At 46.6% G+C, this 15617-nt stretch overlaps 1 protein-coding gene across 5 annotated transcripts in view; it reads right to left on the bottom strand.

Annotated features, from left to right (window-relative positions):
• The window catches only part of Pdzd2 (PDZ domain containing 2), a 384162-nt gene that overhangs the window by 189876 nt on the left and 178669 nt on the right, over positions 1-15617 (bottom strand). The window contains exon 1 of one of the 5 annotated variants that reach the window (XM_076551734.1): positions 8256-8443. The exons of 3 other annotated variants lie outside the window; for them this stretch is intronic. The gene's annotated coding sequence lies outside the window, so the exon portion shown is untranslated. One more of the 5 variants, XM_076551732.1, reaches the window with a different exon arrangement.

Genomic DNA, 15617 nt, shown 5'->3' with positions numbered 1-15617 from the left:
AGTTCCAACAATATTTGTGTTTCCCAGATGCCATAGGCTTTCATGCAGGGTTCTAGTGTGAGCATTGGGAATCTGGAACTCGGATGAGGATGAAGTCATCTCCTAAGGGTGGTATGTGGGGAGGTAGAGAGAAACCAGAAGGATGAAAAGGAGGACACATGCTTGTAATCCCAGCAGTTGGCTGGTGAAGGCAGGAGGGTAGGAGTTGGAAGCTACCCTGGGCTACATGAGACCCTCTCTCAAAAACCAAAAACAACTAAGTCAATAAAATGCCGCATGGTCCTCTCTCAAGAGATCCCATATATTGTAACCCATACTACAGCTCTACACAATTCTCAAGGAAGAGCTAGATAAATCATGACCTTTGACTCTATGGGGGGAAATGCGCTGCCATAAAATCAATGAGTTTATAATAATATGAAAAATCCTGGTGTTTACTCGTTCACAACCGTGTCTGAATTCCTGCTGGACACCACAGATGGTAGAAGGGTGTTTAGGACATAATGGATTACACAGTGTAGAGCACAGTATGGAATGGGCTCTCAATGGGGCCGGCGATGGGATCTCGGCACCATCAGTGAAGTGTTGACCACCTTGAACCATCTCTCTGAACAGCATGGCTCCATGAGCTCCTGGTGAAATGGGGCTAAGAATGTCTTCCTAAGATCACTATGCAGGGCGGGCAAGATGGCTCTGTGGCTAAAAGGGGCTTGCCATGCAAGCTGAGGACTTGAGTTCCATCCTAGAAGCCACTTTAAAAAGCCAGATTTGACAGGATGCATATCTGTAATCCCAACGCTCCGGCAGCAAGATGGGAAACCAGAAACAAGGTGGGAGAGAATTCACCCCAAAAGTTGTCCTCTGACCTCACGTGTGTGCTGTGGCATGTGTGTACCTCCCAGCCCACCCCCATATACACACACATTAATAAATTAAAAAACATTAAGATTCTTAGTCAGGCAGTGGTAGCGCACACCTTTAATCCCAGCACTTGGGAGGCAGAGGCAGGTGGATCTCTGTGAGTTGGAGGCCAACCTGGGCTACAGAGTGAGTTCCAGGAAAGGCGAAAAACTACACAGAGAAACCTTGTCTTGAAAAAAAAATCCTCATGCAGAGGAGGTAAGTCCATTCGTGTGACATTATAACAGTGCCTGGCAGGGACTGAGCACTCAGAAAATCTTAGCTGTATTACAGTATGAAGCACTCTTCCTTGGGAGTCTTGCTTTAACAAGACACACAGATATAAAGAGGACAATGGTGGTATAGTGACTTCTGCAATGAAGGGACTTCCCTTCAGGCTGGAGTTTTATCAGAAATGGAACTGCTCAGACAGGCCTTTCATTCATAAAAATAGAGCGCGTCCCCGCCACTTGAGTCAAACCGGAAAACACAGAATGACAGTCTATTTTCTCCTACATTCTATTCCTCCTGACACCACCAAGCACTTTCAGAGTTTGTTTCATCTTTAAAATGTCCCCAAGTGTGCAAAGCAAACACCAACCATAGATGACAGAGGAAACCATATGGTGTGAAACCAGGGGGGAGTTAAAACTGATTTCTGACTGTTATAGGCTAGACTGTTCTAGGTTTCCTCCTTGCATGTCAACTAAAATCAGTCTTCACTTGGGTTTACTGCAATCTACAAAGCGGAAAAACCCCTTCTCCCCACCCCCAAGTGTCTCAATATTTTAAATCGCTACTGTTACCTTTGGAGTGGGAAGAGAATTAGGTTATTCTCATCTGCCTACAGAAGAGGCTGAGTGGAGAGGAATCCCACTTGGAATTAATCTAAGGATCACATGAGGAAACAGGCTGCTCCAATCTCAGTGAGCCTGTGGTTTCCCTAACTCTTTTCAGAGATAAGGTGATGCATGAATAAATCTCCACCTGTATCGCTTTGGTGACAAACGATACCAAATCCTTGACTCAAAATGGCTTCCATAGAGGACAGGAGATGAGGAGAAGGGGGGAAGGTGGGACTCCAGCCTAGTTCTCCAGCTCTCTGCATGGGTTTTCTCCCTTATGATGCCCTCAGGTTGGAGGCTGGAGGCCAGTGTTTCCAGACAGCTACATGCAGAAGATGATGAGAGAGCGCCATTTTGTATCTTTCTCTAAGAAATGAACAAACTCCACACAGATCTGTTTTCACACCTCATCACCCAGGGCGTCCTTCCCTTTATCCGACTCTGGGTTGTGGAATGAAGGTGCCCTGACAGGATAGGCTGAGGCATCAGAGAGAACGGCCCCTCTAGGTCCACACGATTTTTCCACCACTCACCAGGCAACTTGAGGGGGGAAGACTGAAGATGCCAATGAACAGGAACATGCTTCATAGAAGTCACAAACATGGGACCTTGTAATCTAGAGCATCAACTAGTCCGAAACACCCTTTGCCCCATGCTCCATCCAGTCATGGACAAATCAATTCCAAATCGCTCCTCCCGATAATCAACCCATATAGAGCCTAGGGCACCCTTCAGGTACAATGTGCGGCGTGGTCTGTTTGCCACAGGAGGAAACACAGGAGGAAAGACTGAGGAAAGTCTCAGGTGAAGCTGGGTACATCACCCGGGGACCACTCAGGAATGGCTAGAAGCTGAAAAGTTTGCAAGATGCTGGGCGAGCTGAACTAAGATAAAGCACATGGGAGAAAGAGCCAGCCGCTGCAGCAGCTTCTGGAAGCTGACAGGCACACAAACGGGCAGTAATCAATCGGCAGTACCTGACTTCCAGATGAGAGCAAGCTGATCCTAGCACAACCTTGGGGAAGAGCCTGGAAGCCTATTTATTGGCCTTCATCCCCAGCACCCCAGGGAGCCCTGGGAAGGAGGAGTACCGTGCACCAACCAGACAAGGGTACCCCCAAATGCTGGTAGGCTGGCTGATGGTTAGTCTATGAAGCCAGGGGATCCCTGTATCATTTAGTCCTAGACTGCAGGTGAAGGTCTTCGCTCTGCTGCCTCTTGTCTCTGTTGCGTCAGAGCAGCTCCAGACATGGCATCACCTGTTGTAGCTGGTGGGTGAGGAGCTACCATTACTTGGGAGAAGAGGTCTCCAGAGCAAATGTTATGGCTCCTTATTCCCTTCAGACTGCCACTGCAGGAGAGTCCTGGCTCACAGAGACTTCTCTCCACCTAGGCAGTTGCCCCAGGGAGGACAGTGCTTCTGTTGATGAGAGTTCTCCATTGACAACACCAGCCAGCGAATCTCCTGGAGGCCCTGGGATGCACTTTCAAGTCACTTAAAGAACTTAACAACCCTTCTGGCCTCGGCAAGACCCTATGCCGTTCAGTTACTGTGCATACACACATGGAAAGTGGACCGTGCGCCAGGCATTGTGTGTTTGGAGACACTGCCCTGGGTCTCCCTAATGAAAAGAAAATGTTCCTCGGAATCAAGCCATCCGTTCAGACTTCCCAATTAGCATCTCAGAGACGGGTCAAGGATCATCAAACACGCTGGGAAAGCCTTCACCATGGAAGAGATTAAAAAAGAAAACAAACAGCTAAGGGGAAATCAGAGGAAACAGAGACAATGCAGGGGGGAGAGAAGGACTTCAAAGACGCTGTCCTGAGGCCTGCGGAGCGGAGACACTTCTCATTCCTGAAACAATAATAGGAGGTTATTGTAAGACAACTCAGAACCTTCAGCAGCTCTTGGGATTTAGTGACTTGATGGCCAACATAAAACTGGGATATATGGTCTGGAGGACAAAATGAGGAAATTTCCCAAGAAGCAGAACTTAAAAAAAAAAAAAAAAAAAAGGAAACAGGAAATGTAATAGAATGGGTAAGAGTTTAATGATTCCGTTCATAAAAACTTCCTCCAAATTAATGGTGCTCCAAAAGAGAGGAAGGGAACTCTTGTTAAAAACAAAAAACAAACAAACAAAAAACTGTTCAGAACCAAAAGGCAGATTTTCCAGATTGAGATAGCTCATCAGAAGGCTAGATACATGGACACAGACTCTCGTCCAAGGCATATTACAATAAATCTTCATTATAAAGAGGATATTAAGGATATTAAAAGACAGAGGAAAAAAATTCCTAGAGGGGGGAAATAGTTTCAAACACTAGGAAGCGTAATGACAGCTGACTTATGAGCAAGCTGACCCATGAGCGGGAGACCGAGGCCTAGGAAGAGCAACTTTCCAGATTCCAAGGGGGAGGGATTTCCACTGCGGAGTTCAAACCTAGCTCCACCTGACCGTCAGTCTCTCAAAACACCGACTTCATATGCATGTTCTCTCGGGCACTTACGGAAAAGAACATCAAAGGCAAGGCTTGGGGGAGCTCACATGATAAAGGATGCCCATGAGAAGGAGGGAGATCACATCCCCAGCACAGCGACACATGGATATGCTGGGATGGTGGCAGTCTTGGAGGGTTAGTTCCTTCTCCTAAACTTAAAACATTCCTGCAGTCTTTTGGCTCATTGTGCCTACTGGTGAGTGAAATCTCGATGCTTGACGCAGCCCAGCTTTGCTCAAGGGCAGCAAACACAGAGTGCAATCAGAAGAGGACAGCCTCTTCAAGAAAGATGAACCACGGGGCAGGGGCACCTACCACTTAAAAAACGACTACCCATTTTCTGTATGTTGAAAGTGGCTGTCGGTGGGGCACAGAAATTGGGGCTGGTGAGAGGTAAGAAAATGATCGCTGTCCCTATTCTTGGACTGAGTATGGTGGGTGCATGCTTTTAACTCCAGCCTTTGGGAAGCAGAAGCCAGTCTGGTCTGCACAGCAAGTTCGAGGCCAGCCAAGGTGACATAGTGATACCCAGTCTCAATCAATCAATTTAATCAATGACCTAAAGTTACTGGTGTACTTTGACAAAGAATAGCTCAGGCTTCCAACTGGATGCCAGAGTAAGAATCAGAAGCCACACAAGAATTGGGAAGAGCCCAGCCAGCTCCCTGGAGCACCCACCGAAGAAGGCAGGGCACCTTTGCCAGGCCAAAGCGCTGGAGAACTGATAGCCCAGTGAATGCAGGGCTGAGCAGCATGTCCAAGAGACAGGGAGGAATGAAAACTCTTCAAGGGCTCTGCAGCGTGAGGACCTCAGGGTATCCAGACATTGACAGCAGCAGAGGCTGAGGAGAGTCTTCCCTGTGTGATGTGATGCTGGGTGATTTGTGGGAGTGGGAAACAAACAGAAAGGAAGTATTGGTGTAGCTGCTAGTCCGTACTAGCTTCCTTCCACTATGAACTGTGGGGATATTGTATCCCCCAATATGTACACCTTAATAAACTTATCTGGGGTCAGAGAACGGAACAGCTGCTAGATAGACATAGAGGCCAGAAAATGGTGGCACACACACCTTTAATCCTAGCATTCTGGAGGCAGAGATCCATTCGGATCTCTGTGAGTTCAAAGCCACACTGGAAACAGCCAGGCATGGTGACACACACATTTAATCCCAGGAAGTGATGGCAGAAAGCAGAAAGGTATGTAAGGCGTGAGGACCAGGAACTAGGTCTGTTAAGCTTTTAGGCTTTTGAGTAGCAGTTCAGCTGAGATCCATTCAGATGAGGACACAGAGGCTTCCAGTTTGAGGAAATGAGATCAGCTGAGGAATTGGAGAGGTGAGGTTGGCTGTGGCTGGTTCTGTTTCTCTGATCTTTCAGCGTTCACCCCAATACCTGGCTCCAGATTTGTTTTTATTAATAAGACCTTTCAAGATTCAAGCTACAAGGGGCAAGGTGGGAGGGCCTAAATGGGCCCCCCAACAGTTACAGTTAAACTCAGCAGAGCAGGCTGAGAACCTTAGAACTGAGTTCATACAGGTTTTCCCCAACACTTCCAGCCCCCCATATCCCATTTCAGTCTCCGGCTGGTCTATCCAGAAACTCTTTCTGGGGAGTAGGTAGGGGGCATGAGACAGGGTTTCTCTGTGTAGCCCTGGCTGTCCTGGAACTTGTCTCTGTAGTCCAGGCTGGCCTCGAACTCTGAGCTCTCTGCCTCCTGGTTGCTGGGATTAAAGGCGTGCACCACCACTGTCTGGCTGATTTTTTTTTTTCTTCTATTTCTATATAACCCAACAGAGCCTCCTTTCACAAAGCTTTGAATGTCACCCCAGAATCCCACAGCTGTTCCTAGAGCCCATGCAGGTATGACTGAAGGTCTGAGAATCTTACCTGACTTCATGATTCACCTATAATGTGATTTTAGGATTAAAAAAGTTATCACACAGTCTTTTATAGATTATGCTTCCTATCATATTCAATTCAACCCATTTTGTGCAAAGAGAAATGGTTAAATTCTCAGAAACATAGTCTCTCTGGGGCTGGAGAGATGGCTCAGTGGTTAAGACCATTCATTGGCTGCTCTTCCAGAGGTTCTGAGTTCAATTCCCAGCAAATGCATAGTGGCTCACAACCACCTGTGATGGCATCTGATTCCCTCTTCTGGTGTGCAGGAAGACAGAGCTCTCATAGACATAAATAAACAACCTTTTTTTTTTTTTTTTTTTTTTGGTTTTTCAAGACAGGATTTCTCTGTGTAGCTTTGCGCCTTTCCTGGGACTCACTTGGTAGTCCAGGCTGGCCTCGAACTCATAGAGATCTGCCTGGCTCTGCCTCCCGAGTGCTGGGATTAAAGGCGTGCGCCACCACCGCCCGACAACCTTTTTTTTTTTTTTTTAAAGAAACTTTTCTCTGAAGATGACAGTTCCCTCCCTGCTTTACTCTTATCATTTGAAGTCATTTCATCTCAGTGCTGCTCCACGGCCCACTACAGCAGGACTGTGCGATACAAAATGCCATCTTCAGCCAGAGGAAGTTCCCAACTATATTACCCATAATCCAATAGTGGCGCCTTAGGTAGGGGGACCACCACTAGTCTGAGGCCAGCCTGGGCTACATACAGAGGGAGGCCCTGTCTCAATAAAAGCCAGACAAATACCCAAAACAGCAGCAGTTAAAAACCTATCCTCTTTCCAAGCATCCTTCCTTCAAAACAACAACAGAAAACTTTTAACTCCCCGGTAATCCAATCACAACAGTTTGCGCATCAGTGAACAGGGCTGTTATCCAAGCACAGTGTTTAGTAATTTGCAGCAAAGATCTATCCCCAGAGATGACAGCCTTGTGTGTGGAAACATCCACAGGGACTAGCCAGGAGGAAGGTCCAAGGACCGTAGGATTGACACCCAGACTGCTTCAACCACACACACACACCCCACACACACACACACACGTTGCCTCTTTTGACAAACCAGCTCCAAATCGCTGCTCCCAGTGAATACAAATCATCCCAGGCTAGCAAACCCCCAGCAGAAAGTCACAAGCCCGGCAGGCAGCCGCTCATTCGGGGAGTCTGTGGCTCAGTTCCCACATTGGCGGATCCAGCCTCTCTAGGCACCGCAGTCTGGATCAGATCTCAAGGCCTGGGCTTTTCCCCGTTAAGATTCTTACCTCCAGTTTCGAAGTCACTTCTGGATGCTTTCTCTCAGACCTCTTTCCTCAGCAACTCCGGGAGCCTTGGGGGCAGGAGCAGCTGGCCTCCGGGTAATCCTCTGGGGCTGAGCTGAGCAAGCCCCCGAGAGCCGTCATTAGCCCGAGCACCTGCTGGCAGCCCCGGGCACCGGGCAGGCAGGGCGGGGCGGGCTTCGCGGGGACGCTGCCCTCCCCGGGTCCCCCTGGCTGTCCCGTGGCCCCGAGCCTCGGCTCCTGCAGGACGTCGCCAATGCTCCTCGCAGCGGGCTACGGATGTGCGGGGAGGACCCCTCCCTGCTCGGCGGGTGGAAGGGGTTATGAAAAGGCTGTAATGCAATCCTAGCCCGACTCCTCACTTGTCAAAACTCCACGGCATTCCAGAGTCCTTTCCCCTTCACCCCGTCCTCTGCAGGGAAAAGGAAACCACCGGGAGGGTTGCATGGAGTTTGGGGTTTCTCTTTCAGACACTTTTGTTTACATCCAGTGAGCGGGAGCTTCCTGCGGTGAACTGGGAAAAACGCTCCCCCACTCCCCCGGCACCCAGATAACCCCACCCTGGCCGAAGTTCTCCTACATTCTAGGAAGCTGCAACTCCAAACATCATTTATTTCATGACCCCTCCGCTTCACCATCAGCAGAAGCCTAGCTTCTTGTTGGGGTGGGGGAGCCCCTAACTAAAATCACAACTATCCTACCGGGCGGGATGTCAGGGAACTTTCCAGAAACTCCAAATCAGATTCCTTCTGCTGGAATAACCAAACTCACCACCCCTGAATTACAATCGCCAGTGACTGCACGGCTAAAGCATTTCCTTTATACCTTCTCCGCTCGCTCGCCTGCCCCTCCCACCTTCTGCGGGGCTCAGTCAACAAGTCATCCCCGAGAGGCCCGAATGGGCTTGGGCGGCGCAGCCATCTCTCCAGCTGCAAACTGATGAGGAAGCCCGACCCACGAGCCCAACTTGTTTATGTCACACCCACCGAAGGCTTCCTGTCTTAAATTAATGAGAATGCAAGAACGACTTAGGAAAACAATGTTTGCTTTTCTTTAAGTAGAAGAGAAGGCTGACGGGGGGGAGGGGGGGCGCCCCATCGTTCCATTGCTTTTCAAAAACTCCAATTGTATTTTATTCTCTGTTTCCATTCCTAACACTTGTTGAAACGTAAAAGCACTGCTGTGCCAAACCTCAAACCATTAACGAACTTTGGCTCAAACAAAACACATTTCACCTGGCTCTGGAGGGCTCCAACTTGGTGCTCCCAGGCAGAGTTGAGCTAGGGATAGAGAGAGCTCCTGAGGTTGAATGAAGGAATGTCAGCGCAAACAATCTCGGGGCAGCCCTATGTCTCCCGCCTGGGACTCGCACAGACAGGCACACACCCTCGCAGCGCCTTGGTTTGTATCAGAATCCTGCACAGTTTCACTTCAGCCCGTGCCTTCCAGCTATCATTCTCTGCCTGGACATCCGGCGGCCCCTGAAAGTAAATGAGCTTTGCAACGGACAAATCTTTTGGAATTCGATGCAATTAATTATAATGGAGGAAGCCAAAGAAGGCTGCCGTTCCCAGTACCATTTCTGCCACTGGAATGGGTAATTAGAGCCTAGCAGAAGCCAGCCCACGTCAAGCCAGGGCTGGAAAGCTGCCCACTGGCAGAAGCTGCCCAGGAGCACACGGGTAAATAATCGCCACAATTACCAGCCCTCGGGTTACCCCCAGTCGGTTCATTCCGACCGGCACAAGAGAAACCGGAAAGAGGCAGGAATGCCAGGCTCTTGGACAGTTTATCTCAAAATGCTAGTCCCTGGAGCCAACACCACCTGGTGGAGGTCCCAGGAACACTGTGTGTGTTGGGAGACTAGCTTTGCTGGCCAGGGCCTCCAAAGACCTCATGATTTCAGAAAAGGCGACTGGCTGCATCTCCACTCTTAACAGAAAAGTATCTTGCTTCTAGACGATAAACCTTTGTAAACTTTCTCCATCTGCAATTCCTTTCGGCCTGAGAAACTGTTACACAACCTTGGATATGTAAGTGTACAAATTAGATAAAGCAAACCAAGCATTTACTGACAGCAAAGCATAAAGAAATGGATTTAAAACACTTCGTTGGTCTACATGTAATTTTATCGTTTATTAAAGATGAAAGCAAATCGGTATGATAATGAGATACTGCTTTGTTTTTTACATAAAGCACTAAATTTTGGGTGGAAGATCTGGTATTTCAAGACACAGAGCATCCTCAGTATTTTTCAGAGTTGACTGATATTTTATAATCATCACTGCTGAGAATGCCGCTTCACATAAATATCGGGCCAGGCAGTGGTAGCGCACACCTTTAATCCCAGCACTCAGGAGGCAGAGTCAGGCGGATTTCTATGAGCTTGGGACCAGCCTGGTCTACATAGTGAGTTCCAAGCCAGTCTAGGCTATGTAGTGAGACCCTGTCTCTAAAAAAACAAACAAACAAAAATGATAGTATAAGATGGCAAAAGTATATTTAGGACCATTTTCAGAAGTTGCTAGAAATTCTGTCCTAATTCCAAGGCAGTGTTCATTTAATGAGTCTTATGAATCTCAGTTTAGCAACATTAAGCAATAGGTTTTAAAATCAAACATTGTAATAGAATCCAATCCAAAGATAAACTAATTTGATGCTTATAGTCTAAGAAATGATTGTAGGAAATTTTTGACTGTTTTCTATGATTGAACCATTACATTTCTAGACAAGCAGGAAGCTTTTGTGTAGTCAAAACACCACAGTTCATAACATAAATAGTCTGAGTGGAGGTGTTTCAGCAGAGTCGTCGCTGTGTGGCACAATGACACACACACACACAGTACAAAGTGCTTACGTTGTCATGTTGTATGATCGGAACCAAGAGTTCGGGGCTAGGTCAGCTTGTCATGTGCTGGCTGTCAAGAAAGGGGCCCCGAGTTTGCCCTCCAGCATCTATGTAAAAAAAGCAGATTGGTGCCGTGAGTGAGGCTGGAGACTGACACAGGGGGACCCGTGGGGTTTGCTGGGCAGCCAGTCTAGCCTGATAGGTAAGCACAGGTCCCTGTAAAAGACCCCTAAAAAACCCAAGTTGGACAGCTCCAGGAGAACAACGTGTGTGTGTGTGTGTGTGTGTGTGTGTGTGTGTGTGTGTGTGTGTGTGTGTGAGAGAGAGAGAGAGAGAGAGAGGGGGGGGGGACAGGAGGAGGGTTGGAGAAGATCAAAGATACACTGAAGTTATCAGATGCAACACAGGCAATCACCTCTGATTCTTTGAAGATTTGATTTTGAATTTATTTTTGGCCACTGGGCATTAGAACCTTTTTACTATTTTCATTTTTTCCACTACCCCCACATTCTGCCATGACCCACAGTTTAAGAAGCTGGGGCGTCATGGATGTTAACGCTCCCTCCCTTCCCTTTTCCAGCTCTTCTGTCACAGGTAGACACTTTAGTGGACACACTAGCATCCTTTCACATGACATCTCAGTATCTAACAAGTGTCATGGGCGCTAAGCTCAACTTGAATAATTTTCTAATAATAATTCCAATGGTGCCTTTTCCTTTTTGAGTGTCTTTCTGGTTGAATTTCATGTGTCAGCTCTAGCTTTCTCCATGACTTTAATCTGGTATGGAATTTATGACAGGTAAATCAGTGCTACTTAAAGTCAGCTACAGCTTCAAGGATAATTCGAATAAATAGTTCTCTTCCCTACTGACTATCAGTTCAGGGCGTGTATGAGCTGGGGGATTAACAATTTGTCCACATCTGCATAATGTCTCAATTTCAGGAAAGCTTTGGAAAACATATGACATTCTCATCAGCCTGTCAGAAAGATAGGAACCGGCCTGTGTTTCCCGCCCCAGGCTCCACTCCTGACTGGAAAAGAGATCAATGGCTCGGTAAACAAAGGCGGACTTCAAGTATGCACCAGGATTTTTATCTTGGGTCTGGTTTCAATAATACTAGAAATCTTTTTGTGGACACCCAGAGACTATGAATAACATGAATCCAAGAGGGAAATTGCTGATATGCTAAGAAAATCCAAAGCAGCTTCAACACATTAAGGAAATGGCTCATTAAAGACAGTTTGGGGGTTCAGCATGATGGCTGATTACAAAATTGTATCCTCGGGGGTGATAATCAGCAGGGACAGACACAAATGCGCTTAGTGTCTCCATTCAAGACAAACTGAAAGAGCAACCATCAAAGTGGGCCACGTGCTGACTAAGAACCTGCCTGGTGGATTGACAGGAAACAGGCGACCTGCTGCTAGAATGTTCGCCATGGTGGAGAGCCACCATGAAAGCCAAGTGCACCACAGCTCCCTATTCCGTGATAATGAATTTGACAGCAGACACACTCTTGCAAGGGAGTATGTTCAGTCTGAGGTCCTCTACTTAACAGAAGATGTAGAGAGACTGGAAAAGTTCCAAGAGAGAACTGAAATGATTAAGGAGACAGAAAAATAGAACCTACGAGGCAAGGTTAAAGGACCTGGAGTTGTTTAGTCTGTGTGGGAAAAGTGCCCCAGGCAAACTTAACAGTCTTCTTCTATAAAGAGGATGCAGGCCAGCTGTTCTTCATCTCCACAGAGGACAGGAGAGGTAAGAGACTAAATACACCATCAAAACTTGGGTTAGATATGAAGACGTCTTGCTTATCCTACTACATACCAGCTTTACATCAGAACAGCCTCACATTGCATCACTGATAGTCTTCACTTCTCAGCCACCATCCTTAGTGAGTCTTGCATGCTTAGGCAGAAGCTACATTGAAGACCTGCCCCCATTCCCTGCCAAAACTGCAGTGTTTCTCAGTTATTCCATCAAATGTGAGAGCAAAAGTCCTGGGCTTCCATGGATAATATTATTAACTCAAGAGAAAATGCCATGATCTACCCAACCTGGGCCTTTACATTTGGGTGGGTACCTTAAGAATACACCCATCCTTGGTTATTGAACATAAGTATATCGAACATTAGTATATTGAACAGAAGTATATTTCATGGATTCACTCATATGTAAACTGTTTAAACATACAGAAAGCATCGCTTCATCGACTTCGTAGTTGATGATAACTGTGAATTACTAAGCTACTATCATTCTGTTGGGCCTGTGCCCATTCTATTTCATGTATACTATCTACCTCATTTAGGTTGCAGTATCTCTGTGAAGCAGCAGTAATTACTGGTTCTATGTAAGACAAAGAAACTGAGTCACAAAGAGGTTGAGTAACATCGTGAGTGCTGGAGTCCCAGTTCAAACCCATTTAGTCTGACTCAAAAGGGTGTGCTTAATTACCACACTACCACCTCCCATCATTAAGTGTTCTTCCCCAGTCAGTGGGAGGAGACATGGAAAATAAAAACAAAAACAAAGTGTCCAAAGGTAAGCACGGACCAAGTCTAGAGAAGGAGAGGTCTCTTCCTAGTACAACCATGGAAGGGATGGATGGAGTCATTCCATGACAGAGAAGGTACACAGAGAAGGTATATAGAACTGAGGAATCCAAACAAACAAAACAAGAAACTGGGAGCTGGAGAGATGACTCAGCATTTAGGAGAACCTGATGCTCTTGCAGAGGACTGGGGTTCAGTTCTCAGCACCCACATGGTGGCTCACAATTGTCTGTTAACTCCAGTTCCAGGAAAGTCGGTGCCCTCTTCTGGCCTTCATAGGTACCACACACACACACACACACACACACACACACACACACACACACAGAGTGCACAGATACACAGTGTAGGCAACACACACACACACACACACATACACACACAGTGCATAGATACACAGTGCAGGCAAAACACAAAATAAACAATCTTTAAAAACTGGTAATCATTCATTTAGAAGTTAACTTTACATAGCGGATGAGTAAATACTACTCTATTGTGTTGTGAGACCCTAAGACAACTGAATTGGAAGGAGATTTCCAGGATGCTGGTGGGCAAGGTTCTGGTCAGTCATTTCCCAAGCTCTTATCCAATGTCCTCTATGAGTTTTCAAATCCAATGGTGTCTTTTGGTTTAGCATCCATGGGAACAAACAGGGTTGGGTCATATATTTCCCAGTGCCAGCTACTTTTAGATCAAAACAGGCTTTGTAAGGTTTATTGAGTCCTGTTGTTTATCAGCAAGGGAGAAGTCACATGAATGAAGCAGACATCAAAATGATTTTTAGAAAGGCAGATGAACTGCACACAAACACAAAATAAAAAGCCTTGATCCAAATCACTCCTAAAGACAGATATTTCCCATTAGGACAATTTATCCTGAGTCTATAAACAGAGAGAGGCATCATTATACAAGTGTTTGCTAGCAGATCTAAACCTTATGTAACTATAAAAAGCCCGAGAGAAACAGCAAGCGGAAATTCCCAGGAGATCACCAAGATCCCCCGTCATATCCAGGCCATGAGCTCTCCATAGATACAAAGCCAGTGTCAGCAGCTGATGCTGAGCAAGGCCCAGGGAGAAACCTCAGGATTCTGACACAGTGCTCATCAACTAACAATGCCAATCCTCCCGAGTCAGGCGACACATGGGGAGAGTGGTGCCTTACTGGCGTTCCAGATGTAGTTAACAGGAACAGGACGCCCGGAATCAAAAGGGTCTTCCGTCAGTGTCGGGCATATGGATAGATGTGTGAGTGACATCTCAAGAGATGCCCACATTGCCTCTTTCTCCCTTTGAAACCTTCTTGGTAAGATGACTTCAACACTACTTTTTGAGGCTCCCACTGAAGTACTGAACCATTTGCAATGGTAACCAACCTGAACATATCAACTTGTGATTTTTTTTTCCATGCATATAGTAAGTAAGGGAAACTGTGGTGTCTATAGGACATCTTTGCAGGATTTGATTATTTACAGCAAGGATTCTCATCTCTAGTGAAGTACAACAGAATCGAATACTAAAAGCCCAGCATCCATTGTCTACCTTCTAGACCCCAAGTTCTTTCCTAGGCCCACCACATTTTAACTCATGAAATTCTTATTTCAGGCTTGGCATCTTTTCATAATCTAGTGAAGTGAATTTTGCTTCACTTAAAAAAAAAAAAAAAAAACCTGAGGGAATTAACTTCTCAAGAGAAAAGGTTGATGCTGGCTCATGGCTTTAACAAGTGCTGGTCCATGACTAGGTAGACTCATTGCTTCTAGGCCTTTGGTGTGGGTGGCACTGTTGGGAAGTGTTGATTGGAGAGAACTGAGTTCCTCCTGGCCAGGAAGGATGAAAGAAAAAGCTTGGGTCTCACAATCTTTGGGGGCACGACACTAGTGACCCAGGTACTTCCTCCATACTACCCCGTGCTAAAGGTCCGTAGGACCTAATATCTGGGGCCAATGTCTTTAACACATGGGCCTTTTCAGTCCCATGTAACATCTAAACTACAGCAGAGCATGCATTCCTGGGATTTTTTTCTTTTTTCAGACAGTGAAACTGTGGGGTTTCTCACCACACACTGGTAAGCTGAGGATATGGGACTCAGAGCCTCTGTGGAAATCATTCCTTAGTTGCTACACAGTGCTCTGCATCCAGATCTTATCTTGTGGCAAGTTCAGGTCAGGCAGACCCATTGATTTTAGACCTTTGGTGAGGTTGTATAACTCACTGTACCAGTCAACCTGTCACCCACAAACACACAAAGACCATTCTGATGTCTTTAGAAGGTGTCTCCCCTCCCCTGCCCAGCCCACAGCTACCTCTCTCTTTCAAGCACTCCATCACTGATTTTTCTAATAAACTCATGGTAACTTACTTGGCTCTTACCACATCTCTCCAAACATCATCCCTGAGGGTTCTCTGTTTCTTTAGAGATGTTATGGAATGAGAAAGTCCAAATCACAACAACTACCCACCAGGCTCTAGTGAGTAGTCCCCTACATTTCCTACTCTCATGGTCAACCTCCTTCATTTAGGCTTTTCAAAGAAGGGAGATTAAGTACAAAGGGTATATGGAGCATCTGGGATGATGTCTTAGAAAGTAATCCTGGGGGCGCACCCAGGACCTATTTTGCATCATTCCCTCACTACATAAAGGACATGTGTAACGTCTGGAGATGTTTCTGCAGTCATAACTGCAAGGAGGAGTGCTTCTGGCATCTTGTGGGTCAGGGACCTGGAGTCCAGCTACATATATCCTCGAAAACACAGACCAGATTCTCCCAGTGACCTCCCAGTTC

The sequence above is a fragment of the Peromyscus maniculatus genome, chromosome 15, assembly GCF_049852395.1.
Source record: "Peromyscus maniculatus bairdii isolate BWxNUB_F1_BW_parent chromosome 15, HU_Pman_BW_mat_3.1, whole genome shotgun sequence".
Taxonomy (NCBI): domain Eukaryota; kingdom Metazoa; phylum Chordata; class Mammalia; order Rodentia; family Cricetidae; genus Peromyscus; species Peromyscus maniculatus.
This window is presented reverse-complemented; position numbering and strand designations above follow the sequence as displayed.